We start from the raw sequence: 14120 nt of genomic DNA, 5'->3' as shown, positions 1-14120 counted from the left end.
CGTCAATGGACGGAAGGGACCTCAGAGATCTTCAAGTTCAACCCCTTCGTTCTACAAATGAGGAAACTGAGAACCAGAGGATGGAGGTGATTTGCTCAGGGCCATGCCGCTGATGGACAGAGTGGGAGAAAGTATCCAAAGGTGAGATGAGAATTTTCTGAGGACTGGAATATAGTTTCAGGTATATCCCCTCTCCTCTAGGCCTATGTTGTCTTTGTGAAGACAACTGCCTTCCAGCTCACACATGAACCCTAGATGTCTTGAGCTGCCTTCATTTCTTGGTCATATTCCTTTACTTCTAAGGAGAGAGTCACAACCTCTCTGTTGTGTTTAATATGTTTAATATTAATATCACAACTGTTTAATACAGCAGCCATTCACCACGAGTGACTTCTAGAACTTGAAATGTAGCTGGTCCAAACTGTGATGTGCTAGATTTTTGGAGAATGCAAAAAGAATGTAAAACATTTCATTCATAATGTTTTAATTTTGATTACATGTAGAAATGATAATATTTGGGGCATATTGAGATAGACAACATACACTTTTAAAATTAATTTCACTTACAAAAACTCAAAAAAAAATTTATTTTAAGTAGGCTCCACACCCAACGTGGGGCTCGAACTCACAACCCTGAGATCAAGAGTCACATGCCTTACCCACTGAGCCAGCCAGGCACCTGTAATTTTACATTTTAATGTGACTCCTAGAAAAGTTTGAGTTACATGTGTAGCTTGCATTCTGTTTCTATTGATGCTGTTCTAAAAGGTAAAAATCACAAATCTCAGATAAATGGAAAGCGAACATGTATCAAGAAGTTTTGAAGACTCAATTAATGAAGGAACCAGTAAGATATTATGACCAGTACAAGGAACATGTGAGAAGCTAAGATATTTAGGGGCAAATTAACAACAATATATTCAAATACATTTGCTTGGTTAGATATGAAACTGATTAATCCAACAGGCTATAAATCTTAGGGGTTTTCTGTTCCTGTCAACAGAAATGATCTGCATCTTTAGTGGACAAACATATACAAATTGGGGCGCCTGGGTGGCTCAGTCGGTTAAGCGTCCGACTTCGGCTCAGGTCATGATCTCACAGTCTGTGAGTTCGAGCCCCACGTCGGGCTCTGTGCTGACAGCTCAGAGCCTGGAGCCTGTTTCAGATTCTGTGTCTCCCTCTCTCTCTGCCCCTCCCCCGTTCATGCTCTGTCTCTCTGTCTCAAAAATAAATAAACGTTAAAAAAAAAATTTAAAAAACATATACAAATTAACAAGTGACGTCACTCTAAGGCTGGGACTTTTGGGTCAATAGGAAACAATGAGATGTACTAGGTACATTCCATTGGACCAGTGTTTCCAATAGAATATAATGCAAGCCACACTGGAATGTTAGATTTTCTAATAGCCACATTTTAAAAAAGAAATAAAAAGAAACAGGTGAAATTAATTTTTTTATCCTTTTTAAAAAAATTTTTATACATTTTTAAAAATTTACATCCAAGTTAGTTAGCATATAGTGCAACAATGATTTCAGGAGGAGATTCCTTAGGGCCCCTTCCCCATTTAGCCCATCCCCCCTCCCCAACCCCCTGCAGTAACCCTGTTTGTTCTCCATATTTCAAAGTCTCTTATGCTTTGTCCCCCTCCCTGTTTTTATATTATTTTTGCTTCCCTTCCCTTGTGTTCATCTGTTCTGTGTCTTAAAGTCCTCATGAGTGAAGTCATAGGATTTTTGTCTTTCTCAGACTAATTTCACTTAGCATAATACCCTCCAGTTCCATCCACGTAGTTGCAAATGGCAAGATTTCATTCTTTTTGATTGCCGAGTAATACTCCATTTTGTGTGTGTGTGTGTGTGTGTGTGTGTGTGTGTGTATCACATTGTTTTTATCCATTCATCCATCGATGGACATTTGGGCTCTCTCCATACTTTGGCTACTGTTGATAGTGCTGCTATAAACATGGGGGTGCATGTGTCCCTTTGAAACAGCACACCTGTATCCTGTGGATAAATGCCTAGTAGTGCAATTGCTGGGTCGTAAGGTAGTTCGATGTTTAGTTTTTCGAGGAAACTCCATCCTGTTTTCCAGAGCGGCTGCACCAGCTTGCATTGCCACCCACAATGCAAAAGAGATCCTCTTACCCCGCATCCTCGCCAACACCTGTTGTTGCCTGAGTTGTTCATGTTAGCCGTTCTGAGAAACAGGTGAAATTAATTTTAATAATGTATCTTATCTCGCCCAATATATCCAAAATATTATCGCTTCAACATGTCATCAGCATAGCATTCTTACTCAGATATGTTACAATTTTTTTTTCCATTCTAAGTCTCTGAAATCCAGTGTAGAGTTTTCACTAACAGCACATCTCAATTCAGACCAGCCACACTTTAGGAGCTCGATAGCCACACAGGGTTATTGCACAGGACGGCACAGTTCTAGATAATCCTCCGATGGTCTTTTACCCGCTATGATATGGAAAGGATGTGCCCTCCGCCTTTTCTGCCTCGTTTCCAGGCGTTGGATGTTTTTTCTGACAGTCCCCAGAGCCTCCTGTGAATTAGGTGGGCTTTGGGGATGTTAGGAATGGAAGAGTTCGTGTCGTGGATCTGAATGTGGGCTGTGGGGCCAGAGCATCGGACCCGAGTCCTCACTGGGTGTTTGGTCGAATAAGCTGATGCACTTTGCAGCTCACACAGTGTCTGGAGCATAGGAAATGCTCCGCAGGTACCCTTTGCCTCTCCCCTCGCCCCCCCCCCGCTGCCCCAGGAGGCAGGGAGGCGCTCCGATGAGTCATCTGTACACACAGAATGGCAGTGACTCACCCCCAGGCGGGGCTAGACGCCGAGAAGCCTCATCAGAATCTTCCCACGCGTGTGGTCCTTCCTCACGCACAACGCACAACTCCCTGCAGCCTCCAGTGTGGCTCCAACACCAGCTTCCTCCTCCTCTTTCTTCCCGGAAAGGCTGAGAACGGGGAAGAGCGGCTTCTGAACTCCCGGGGACAGACCCCGGCAGCAGCCAGAAGGCACAGCCGCGCCGACCAGTCCACGGGCGACCTGGAGGTGACACACGGCCCTGGCCGAGCCCCGCAGAGCTCACGCTTGGCCCCGTCGTAGAGCCGTGCGTTGGGTAAAGGAGGAAGTGAGGCCGCAGCCTCCAGTAAAAACACACACGAGGAGGTTTTATCGTCCAGGCAGGCCTGACCTTGAGGCATTTCTGTCACCCCAGATGTTCACAGCCGGTGCCCGCTGGGCTCGGCGGGCGCCCCTACTGGACCAGTTGAGGCGTATGCTCCTGGTTGGGATCGCACCCCGGGATGAAGGCGGCCCCCGTTGGAGCCTCTCCAGGCGCCTCCAGCGGCCATGAACTCTCCCTCCTCTTCTAGGCTTTCCCACCTGCTACTTTCCCGCCAGGCATGCCTCCCTCCCTTTCCGACTCTCTTCTTGTCCCTGGTGGAGAACCAGATTAAGTGACAGACCAGCCGCGCACGCCTCTGTAGCCCGCCTGGCTCACCGCCCTTGGAAGCGGGAGCCCCCAAGACGACGTCACTCCTCCAGTGGGACTCCAGGCGGTGACTGAGCCCCCAGATGCGAGCCACCCGCTGGCGAGTGACTTGGGGGCCCTGGACTGAAGAGCTCAGCTGGATCAATCGGGTGGCTGTTTCTTTCTGGCAGTGGAACTGATTCTGTAAATTGAGGCCAGGCAGTGATAAAACAAAGACAAAGCAAAATGGAAAATGGTACTAGAATGTATCTGGAGTCTAGGCTTGACGTCTGTGGGTCCTTTACAAGCCGATGAACACGTGGAAGAAGCTGATGTGCAAAGAAAAAGGAGGAGACACAGAGGGGAGAAAAGAGAGAGGAGGGGAAGGAGGGCTGGGGGGCCACTGAGCCTCTAGTCTTTCCAGCGTCCTGTTCGAGTTCAATAACCCGGGGCTCCCTAACTCACTTCCTGAGCTTGGGTTCCGTGAGATTCCTTCCAGCTGTCACGGCACTTGTCTCCCTCTCTCAGTTCCAGGCTCCTCCAAGGAGGGGGCTTGTCCTCGTTTCTTTGTACCCTCAGCACCCAGCACCCGTCTCGCTAAAGGTCTGTTGCCTCATACGTGATGGTTGACTGACCGAATTTTCAAGCTCCAGTAAAAACGCCTTCCCTTTGCATGTATTTTCTAGCTTGTGAAACCTGCTCATCCCCAGGCTTCTAGCTTATAGATGACCCGAACACCCTCGCCGTCTGCTTGTTGGAACGGTACGAACGTGGCACTGGCTGCCGGTGAGGGCTTTTGGGGGCTGCCCTTGCTTGACAGAAGTGAGCAGTGGAGAAGGTCAGTGACTTGCCTGACATTGAACGGTTGGTGAGCTAGCTGAGGCTGTGAGTCAGGTCCCCTGACCCTGAGCTGGCATATTCCTGGACCCGGAGCCTGTATCCTTGCATTTACCTCCGCCTTTATGAATTAGGTTGCGTGATCCCCAAAATACCAAGGCAATCCTCAAAGAAGACTTTTGGTCCCACCTCTGAGAGCCCTCGCCTCACTCTAGGGACTGATCAGCGAATCTAGGGCAAGGTTTGAAAGGACATCGGCTCTCTGGAATTAGGGCAGCACTGTCCTCTCAAAGCTTTGCACCAGCCCTTGGCTCTCTGCTGCTCTCCCCGGGCCTGTATCCCCTCACAAAACCATGGGGCCGGGCCTCAGAACTCCACGGTGTCCTCATTCCCTAGAATTTCCCCTCAGCTCACGAAAGCATTCCCAGTGACTCCCCCCAACTCACAATTTCTTAGCACCGCCGCAGACGCTGAATGCAACATGCAGTCCCCAGAAGCAAACTTCGTTCCTTCCCTGCTTCTATTAGCCACTTGCCCGCACAAAGCATTAAACGCGTGGGATGTCTCCTCCTCAAAATGTTACCCTATGCTCCTAATAAGAGAACAATTCTCTGCAGAACTTTAAGTGGAATCCCCAAATTCTAAGTGTTCACAAAGAATGGATTTTTTTCTATGTTTAAGATACTGTTTTTTAATAATTTTTTTAACGTTTATTTATTATTGAGAGAGAGATGCAGGGGAGGGGCCAGAGAGAGGGGGAGACACAGAGAAGCAGACTCCAGGCTCTAAGCTGTCAGCACAGAGCCCGACGCGGGGCTCGAACTCACAGACCGTGAGATCATGACCTGAGCCGAAGTCGGTCGCCTAACCACCTGAGCCACCCAGGCGCCCCCACATATAAGATACTTAAAACTACTGGGACTATATATATATATATAAAACCAATATTATTCTGAGTACCTCCCAATAATGAATATGATAACAATCATTTTTAGCATTTTGGTAACACTTAGAAAGCTATTGAGTTTGTCCAACAACATGGCTTATTCTCTTATTCTTCACTCAGTCCTGTGACGGGCCGGCAAGTGTCATTTTTGACAAATGCAAAATGTTTTTGGAAGCCCTGGATGAGGGGAGAAAAGATCCCCGAATTATGAGAAGAACTTTGTCACGCTCCACAAAAGCAACTACATTTACCTTTTGTGGTTGGCGTGAAATTCGCGTAACATGGAATCAACCATTTTTTAAATGAACAGCTCAGTGTTTGAAGCCAACAGCCCAGTGGCGTTGAGTACATTTACAGTGATGTGCAAATACCACCTCTATGGAGTTCTGAAGCGTTCTCATCACCCCCAAAACAAATCGCAAGCCCATCAAGCCGTTGTCCCCGTTTCCCTTGGTAACCACCAACCTGCTTTTCGTCCCTGGGGATTTGCCTACTCTGGCAATCACGTGTATGTGGAATCCTAGAACACGTGGCCGTTTCTGTCTGGCTTCTTCCACGCCGCATGATGTCTTCAAGGTCCATCCACGTGTAGCATGTGTCAACGCTTCGCTCCTTTTAGGCTGAACGACATTCCATTGCGTGGATGCGCAGAGCCTGCCGAAACTCAAGGGGGAGGGGACCCAGAACCCACCCACCTATGGGAGGAGTGTCCAAGAATGTGTGGCCATCCTTAAAACACCGCGATAAGTAAACTCCAATCCTTTTTTCTTCTTGTGCTTCTTTTTTTTGGTGGGAGAGGCTGCACACAGATCGTTGAACTTAATCTCCGGGTGACTAAGTGGGTCTCCCCTGCCCAGCTAGTCATGGCTTCTGTGCATCGAGGGCCTCCTATAAGCCAGGCACCTGCGTGATTTCCCCTAATGACCTCACCTTGAAGTGCAGATTCTATTATGCCCATTTCACAGGAGAGACCCAGAAAGACCGAGGAACTTGTCCAGTGACCAGGTACCACCAAGCCCCTGACCTCCACCTTGCCATGCCGCTTCTAGATCTGCATTCTCTTCTTGGCTCTTGTCTCAGTCCAGTTGGGTTGCTACAATAAAATACTATATGCTGGGTAGATTAGAAACAACAGAAGTTCATTTCTCACGGTTCTGGAAGCTGGAAGTCTCAGATCGGGGTGCCGGCATGATTGGGTGAGGGCCTTCTTCTGGGTGGCAGATTTCTCCTTGTGTCTTTATTTGGTGGAAAGGACAAGGGAGCTCTGTAGGGTCTTTCACACTAATCCCACTTACGAGGGCTCCACCTTTATGCCCTAAGCGCCTCCTAATACCATCACGTTGGGCAATAGGATTCAACATACGAGTCTGGGGGGTGGGGGAGACACAAACATTCAGGCTATAGAGCCTCCTTCTCTTCCAGGTTGCATCGTCTTGGGTAGTGCTCTACCTGGATTACAAACCTCACCGTGTCCCTTTTTTGTATCCTCAAGTAACAGTCCAAAGCTCTCAGCCCGACCTCTTTTCCTGCCCCTTCCCACCCTGAGCGGTGCAATCCAACAATACTTAACTGTTTCTGGCCGACAGAGCATCCAGGGTTCCTTTGCACCTCTGTGCCTTTGCACATGCTGTTCCCTTTGATTGGAAGACCCTCCTTGTTTTTCTACTTGACAAACGCCTATCTATCCTTAAAGCTTCAGCTCCTCTGTGAAAGCTTTCTGAGGCTCTCGTGTAGACTTCAGAATTCATTTCCGTGGGTCCCAGAGTGGCCGTGGAACCTCTGTTACAGCCTGTGCTGGAAGGCAGAGACCGTGTCTTCCCATCTGTGCATCCCCAATACCCAGCACCACACCACCCCTTGGCTTCCAAAGCCTGCTCCCCAAATGAAGCTGTACCCTGTCGCCCCCGGGCCAGCCCTAGGCAGTCATCCAGATAACGAGGTAGGTCATGGGACCCAGGGCCGGATGAAGCAATTCTGAAAGGCAGAGAGTCTGAAAGGCAGTTGTGCAAGGCCTTGGCAGGGCAGGGAGAGGCTAGAGTGTTCAAGTTCTCTTTTGCTGAGATGCCAGTTGTCCATAATTTTCTCCTTTTTCTGGTAAAAAGGAAACCGCCCCCCCAGAACTCTGTTCATCATTCTCTGGGCCACTCCTTCCCCTCTGCCTCTATCTCTCCTGTGCATATGCCACCTTCTCATTTTTCTGTTCCTGAGCGGAGGAGCGGGAGCCACTTCTGGAAGGTGAGAGAAGGACAACCAGAGCAGTTCTAGAGAGAGAAAGAAAATCTTACACATTTTTTTTTTTAATCCCAGAGGGATTTTTTTTTGTTCTCTTGAATTCTGCCCCCTACACACAAGCATACTGAAGCCATGCCCCACTTTTTACTCCCTCCTGGTGTTTTTACCCTTCCTTGGGAAATTTCCCTGGGATGGGGCCATGGTCAAATGTTAGAGTTTCCTGTGCGTTAGCTATTGAGTGGAAGTCAGAGAGAGTGGGCGTGTCCACAAGAGAACAAGTGAGCAGTAGCTGGGAAAAGAGGATGTGAAGAATGGGAAGACAAAATTTGTTCCAGAAAAGCCTTCAGTGGCGGTCTCCTTACCAGGGTCCCTGATCTCTGGTGTGGGGATACCGAGGCCCCCCAGTGCTGCAGCTGTGTCTGTCTAGTTGGGGGGGGGGGGTCAACATGCCTGCAGGAAATCCCGCTCCTCAAGCTTGTCTCAGATCAGGTAAAAACATTAGAACTTATGCAAAAAAAAATTGCATTGCCATGACATTCATTAATTCCTTGATCCTTCTATTTAGTCGACAAATATCGGTCAAACACTTTTCATACTCCAGGTGGTATCCTGGACCCTAAGTTTACATCAATGAACCTGCCCCATGTCGCTTCTAGGGGAAATAGATATCACCATACATCACACTGCTTCCTGCCTGATTTCTGCCCTCCTGTCCCGAGTCTTAGTGCTGGAGAGCTTAGAAATACCTAGATCAGTGCATGTGCTTTATAGGTGAGGGAAGAAAGTTCCAGAGAGCTTATGTGATTTGCTCAAAGTCACTCAGATGATCTTCAGTGGAAGCTGGGATTAGTACCAAGTCCTTTGAGGGCTTGCTCTGTGCTCTGGGGGTGACCTCAGGGGTGGAGAAAATCCGATATTTTTGCTAGCCTTTGAGATAACATGAATAGTGTAGCAAATATACTTCCATGATGTTGACTGTCACCCTTTAGACCCTCTGTGTGGTTTAGCAGCTTGGCTCGACTGGTTCCTGCACACAGTAGGTGCACAGGAATGGTGTGAGCCCTTGAGAAGCTGGCAAGATTGATGACGGTGACACTTAGCACTATATTGTCCCAAGGTCGTGGGCCTTCAGGATTGGAACACTCACCTGAATGGGTGCTCTGAAGCCAGAGCTGGGCACAGATGAGGCACAGAGCTCCAGGATTGAGCCAGGATGCCCTGGGTTGGGCCTAAGAGATACGTGACTTCAGAGTCTTCTACATTGATGGTGGTCAGGAGTCAGTTCAGAGGAAAGAAAGCCAGGTCTGGTGTAAAGGACTTGGTTACAGGTTGAATTGTGTCCCCCACAAAAGATGTTGAGGCCCTAAGCCCCAGGACCTGCAAATGTGACCTTGCTTGGTAATAGAGACTTTTTTCCCCCACTGCTTCTCCCCCCCCCCCAATCTTTATTGAGATCTAATTGATATATAACATCGTGTAAAGTTAAGGTAAACAATGTGTTGATGTGGTATGCTTATATAAGGCAAAATGAAGCAATAGAATCTTTTGGACCCTTAGGGGGACACTAACTTGAAAACAGGATCATCGAACACCTGACCAGGTTAAGGTGAGACCACTGAGGTGGGCCCTAATCCAACACGGCTGTGTTCTTATGAGAAGGGGAAATTTGGACATGGAGACAGACCCACACGCTGGGAGAAGGCCATGTGAAGATGAAGGTACGGACTGAGACGATTCAGGTTCAAGTCAAGAAACACCAACGGTTGCCAACAAACCACCAGCGTCAGGACGAAGGCCTGGAAGAGCGCCTCTCTCAGAGGGAACCAACCCCATCTCAGATCTCCAGCCTCCCGAGCTGAGACAATAAAGCTGTGTTGTTGAGCCACCCAGGTTGTGGTGCTTTGTTAGCGAAGCCCAGCTCCATCCGGAAGTGAGCTTGACCGAGCGATCGTAGTGGGACATGGGACTGTTGAGCAATGCTCAGAGAGGTGGAAAAGCTATCCGGGGTCTCCGGGGACTCACACAAAAGTAAGAAACAGCACTGGGTAAGCCCATGATTCTGGCGAGGATCTCCTGCTGCTTCCAGACCTGAGGGAGAGGCATGGACCCTTGGGAAACCTGGCGTCCCTCACCATCTCCGCCCACAGGGGCCTTGAGCGTCTCTGAAAATCAGAAAGTGGCCTCCACTTTATCGGGGGCAGAATCAATTTAAATTGCTGTCAGCTTGTCTTGCAGCTGTCAGCGCAGGCCAGAACATCACATATTTTCCATCAATAATTCAACTGCCTCAGGAATAGAGGCTCCAGGGGCTCCCCGGGGAGCTGACTAGGTCCATTCATTATTAAGCTGGCACTTACAGCCTTGTTCCTGAGTGCTGGAGAATCCTGCTCCAGGCTGGATGCCTTCCCCTTCACTCCCTTCCCCTCCCCACCTCTGCCTTTCATTTTCATTTTCTTTGTCTGCTCTTTCTCTGAGGCTGCTTCCTGTCCTCTGGTGTGGATACCTTCCCGAGTTTGCCGTCTCCCACGTTTCTATCTTGCTGTCCAGCATGGGCAGAGATGCAAAAGTCTAAGGTGAAAGTTGGGTTTAAGAATCTTTTAGTTCTCTGCCATGCTTAAAAAGCTTTGGCGTGTAGGAACACATATAGGTTTTCGTTCGTTTGTTGCTTATTTTTTTTTTTCCAAGATGCTTCTGAATTGTTCAAACAGGGCATCTTGGCTAGACAGCTGGGAGAAGGATCACAGCGTTCCTTCTGATGGCTGCTTTGCACCCACCAGTTGTCTGGAAGCTACTTGTCTTGTGCGTGGTAGGAGAGGGGGAGCAGGTGGGTGGCTGTGCATTGCGTCGCGGCCACTAGAGAGACAGCACGCAGGGACAGCACGTGTGACAAGGCCAGTGAGCAGCAGCGGTGGTGAGACAGTTTTTGGCGGCGTCTCAGGCAGTGGACAGGAATGAGTGGGTGGAGCACAAGAGAAGTAGCCTTGAACACCCCATGGTCGTTGCCACTAACTAACTGTTTTGAGAGCACATTTGGGCTCCTCGGAGTGACGGGGGGAACTGAAGAGTAAGGATGACAGCAGGGTCTATGTGGTTGCAATCAAGGGGCTGGAGTCTCAGAGCGATTGTATTTTGACATTGATGTTAATCTAATTTGGAACTCATAGCCTATAGAAGCTTGCAACATAGGACTTATATACTAAAGACAGGGCAATTTAAAAAAACAATTGTTGGGGCGCCTGGGTGGCTCGGTCGGTTGGGCATCCGACTTCGGCTCAGGTCATGATCTCACCGTCCGTGAGTTCGAGCCCCGCGTCGGGCTCTGTGCTGGCAGCTCGGAGCCTGGAGCCTGTTTCGGATTCTGTGTCTCCCTCTCTCTCTGCCCCTCCCCTGTTCATGCTCTGTCTCTCTCTGTCTCAAAAATAAATAAACGTTAAAAAAAATTTAAAAAAAAAAACAAAAAACAATTGTTGGTCACTGTAAAATATTTATTATTCAGCGTCTGGTGATCTGTAGCTAGGAAACAAAATGCCCCAATACTGAATGGTTTAAAACCACCATTTATTTTGCTCATGATTTTGCAGGTGAGGAATGTGTGGAGGGCTTGGCTGAATGGTTTATCTCTGTTCTAGACGGAGGACCCACTACCCAAAGGACTTTGTACTCAAATGTCCGGCACATTTAACATTCCTTGGTCTCTTCCTTCCCAGGTAGTGTTGTATCCTCCAGGGCCTGTCATGCAGCCTGACATTCTCACAGCATGGTGGTCCCAGGAAGGCTGCATTTCTTTTTCTTTAAAAAAAAATTTTTTTTTTAATGCTTATTTATTTTTGAGAGAGAGGGAGGGAGAGAGAGTGTGGGGGAGGGGCAGAGAGACAGGGAGACACAGAATCCGAAGCAGGCTCCAGGCTCTGAGGTGTCACCATAGAGCCCGACGCGGGGCTCAAACCCACGAACCATGAGATCATGACCTGAGCTGAAGTCGGACGCCCAACCGAGTGAGCCACCTGGGTGCCCCAGGAAGGCTGCATTTCTTACATGATGGCTAGCATCCGAGGAGGTGGAAAAAACAAGACCATCCAAGGGCTGTAACAAGAACCAGAGTTGGGTCATTTCTACCATGTAATATTGATCGAAGGCTATTTTATGCTGCAGTAACAGGGCCCCCAGATCCCAGTTGCTTGATACTGCTAAAGTTTATTGCTTACTCATGCAAAAAGTCCACGGCAGACACAGTCATTCTCCAGGACTGCTGTTCTCCATAGGATGGTTCATCTTTCCAGGGCACTTTGGTCTTTAAAAAAAAAAAAAAAAATTTTTTTTAAGTTTATTTATTCATTTCGAGAGAAACAGAGAGAGCAAGCAGGGGGAGGGCAGAGAGAGAGGGAGAGAGAGAATCCCAAGCAAGTTCTGCACAGTCAGCACAGAGCCCGATGCAGAGCTTGAACTCACGAAGAACAAGATCATGACCTGAGCCAAAACCAAGAGTCGATGTTTAACCAACTTAGCTACCCAGGCACCCCCAGGGCGCTTTGGTCTTAAGGCACCCCTGTATCAGCATGTGCTTCCAAGATTACTGTAGGAAGACAAATTCACATGCTTCCATGCAAAAGTGAAATGTGTCCTTTTCACTCACATTTCATTGGCCAAAGCAAGTTAAGTGGCCAAAACTTATTTCAAGGGGGCAACGAAGCACAACGAAGCCGGGAAGACAGGAGAACCTGGCATATGGGTAAAGCAGCAGTGACGTCACTTCGTTCCTCCAGAGGGAGATGTGAGGATTGAATGAAATCCCATTATAACTGGGAACCACACAACCACACTGAGAAGGGACTATTCGGAGGCTAGTTAGTACCACTCCACACTAAGTGACTAACTGAGGGGAAATAGGTTCTACTTTCATAAATGGGTTAGGGCAGAAAGCCGCCACCACGGGGCAAAAATGCCCAAATTTAGCTAGCCAAATATTGTAATGAGATCATGAGTAACTTGTTATATCACCTGCAGGACATTACTTTCCATCTGACGCCAATGTACTACTGTACTTTGATCACAAACTCCACTTGCCCCCCAGACCCTTTGCTTCTTACAAGTTGATGATGACTGTCTGATTGTCTTCTCCACGTTCACCACGTGTGTAAGATCTTGAAAGCTCAACAAATACGGAGATGAAACCCCTGTTTGGGGCTTTTGTCTCCTCCCAGACGTTAGCCTCTCTTGTATTCAATTCTGTGTCCTCTCCCTTGCTGGACAAGAGAGATCTCCAGACTGGTAGTCTGTGACAATTAATCCCTGCCCTCCAGCCTTAGGGAGACAACTTTACTGGTGAGTCATGAGTTACTACAGGTTTTGGAGTTTCCATGTTGTCTTAATTCAGTCCGGTTGCTATAATAAAATGCCACAGACTAGGTGGCTTATAAGCAACAGAAATGTATTTTTTACCATTCTGGAGGCTGCAAGCCCAAGATAAATTTTTTTTTTCCAACGTTTATTTATTTTTTGGGGGGACAGAGAGAGACAGAGCATGAACGGGGGAGGGGCAGAGAGAGAGGGAGACACAGAATCGGAAACAGGCTCCAGGCTCCGAGCCATCAGCCCAGAGCCCGACGCGGGGCTCAAACTCCCTGACCGCGAGATCCTGACCTGGCTGAAGTCGGACGCTTAACCGACTGCGCCACCCAGGCGCCCCTGCAAGCCCAAGATAAAGGCATCAACAGATTCGGCGTCTGTTGAGCATTTGTTTCCTCAGAGACCCTTGTCTTCTCACTGTAACCTCTCAGGGCAGAAGGAGCAAGCAAGGTCTCTGGGGTCTCTTTCATAAGAGCACTAATCTCACTTATGAGGGCTCCACCCTCATGAACCACTTACTTCCTGTGGCTCCACCTCCTAATACCATCACCGTGGGGGTTAGGATTTCAACATATAAATTTTGCAGTGACACAAACATTTCGAGACCTCACCACATGCTTATTCGTAAGGAGTTGAGACTCTTAAGTCTTCCATTTAAAAACACAGAAATTCTATGTGTGTGAAATGAATAGACACAATGACTTCAAACAACGCACAAAGTCCATTCCAATGTTTGTTTTGCTTCCGTATGTTTTCACCCCATCCGACTTCAACCCCCAAGACAAAACAATAACCCAGACAGAGCACTGTGTTCTTTACTCTGAAAGGCCAGAAGAGGCTCCTAAGAAGCCCCTTCCTTGTGTTTAGGTGGACAGCCAGTGCAGAGGCTCTACCTTCAATTTTCCCTAGGACGGAGGCACATTCCAACCACCTCAAGCTCTTAGGGCGCAAGAGGGGTTGTTTTGGTTTAAATTACACATTTCCCACGCTTGTTCCCTTTGGAGAGATTTAAAACCCCTGACTAGGGGCGCCTGGGTGGCTCAGTCCGTTAAGCGGCCGACTTCAGCTCAGGTTATGATCTCGCCGTCCGTGAGTTGGAGCCCCGCGTCGGGCTCTGTGCTGACAGCTCGGAGCCTGGAACCTGTTTCAGATTCTGTGTGTCCCTCTCTCTGACCCTCCCCCGTTCATGCTCTGTCTCTCTCTGTCTCAAAAATAAATAAACGTTAAAAAAAAACCCTGACTAGTTTCCAGGCCTGCGTGACCTAATGG

At 48.3% G+C, this 14120-nt stretch overlaps 1 long non-coding RNA gene across 1 annotated transcript; it reads right to left on the bottom strand.

Annotated features, from left to right (window-relative positions):
- Positions 1–10972: 10972 nt before the first annotated feature.
- LOC121043193 (uncharacterized) lies at positions 10973–11800 on the bottom strand. The gene is made up of 2 exons (XR_005796721.1): positions 11711–11800; positions 10973–11294 (listed from the first exon to the last, which is right to left on the bottom strand). It is a non-coding gene; the product is annotated as an uncharacterized LOC121043193 (long non-coding RNA).
- Positions 11801–14120: the final 2320 nt, after the last annotated feature.

The sequence above is a fragment of the Herpailurus yagouaroundi genome, unplaced genomic scaffold (assembly GCF_014898765.1).
Source record: "Herpailurus yagouaroundi ecotype Mexico unplaced genomic scaffold, PumYag 186, whole genome shotgun sequence".
In the NCBI taxonomy this organism is placed as follows: Eukaryota; Metazoa; Chordata; class Mammalia; order Carnivora; family Felidae; genus Herpailurus; species Herpailurus yagouaroundi.
The sequence above is the reverse complement of the archived record's forward strand: the minus strand, read 5'-3'. Positions and strand labels throughout refer to the sequence as shown.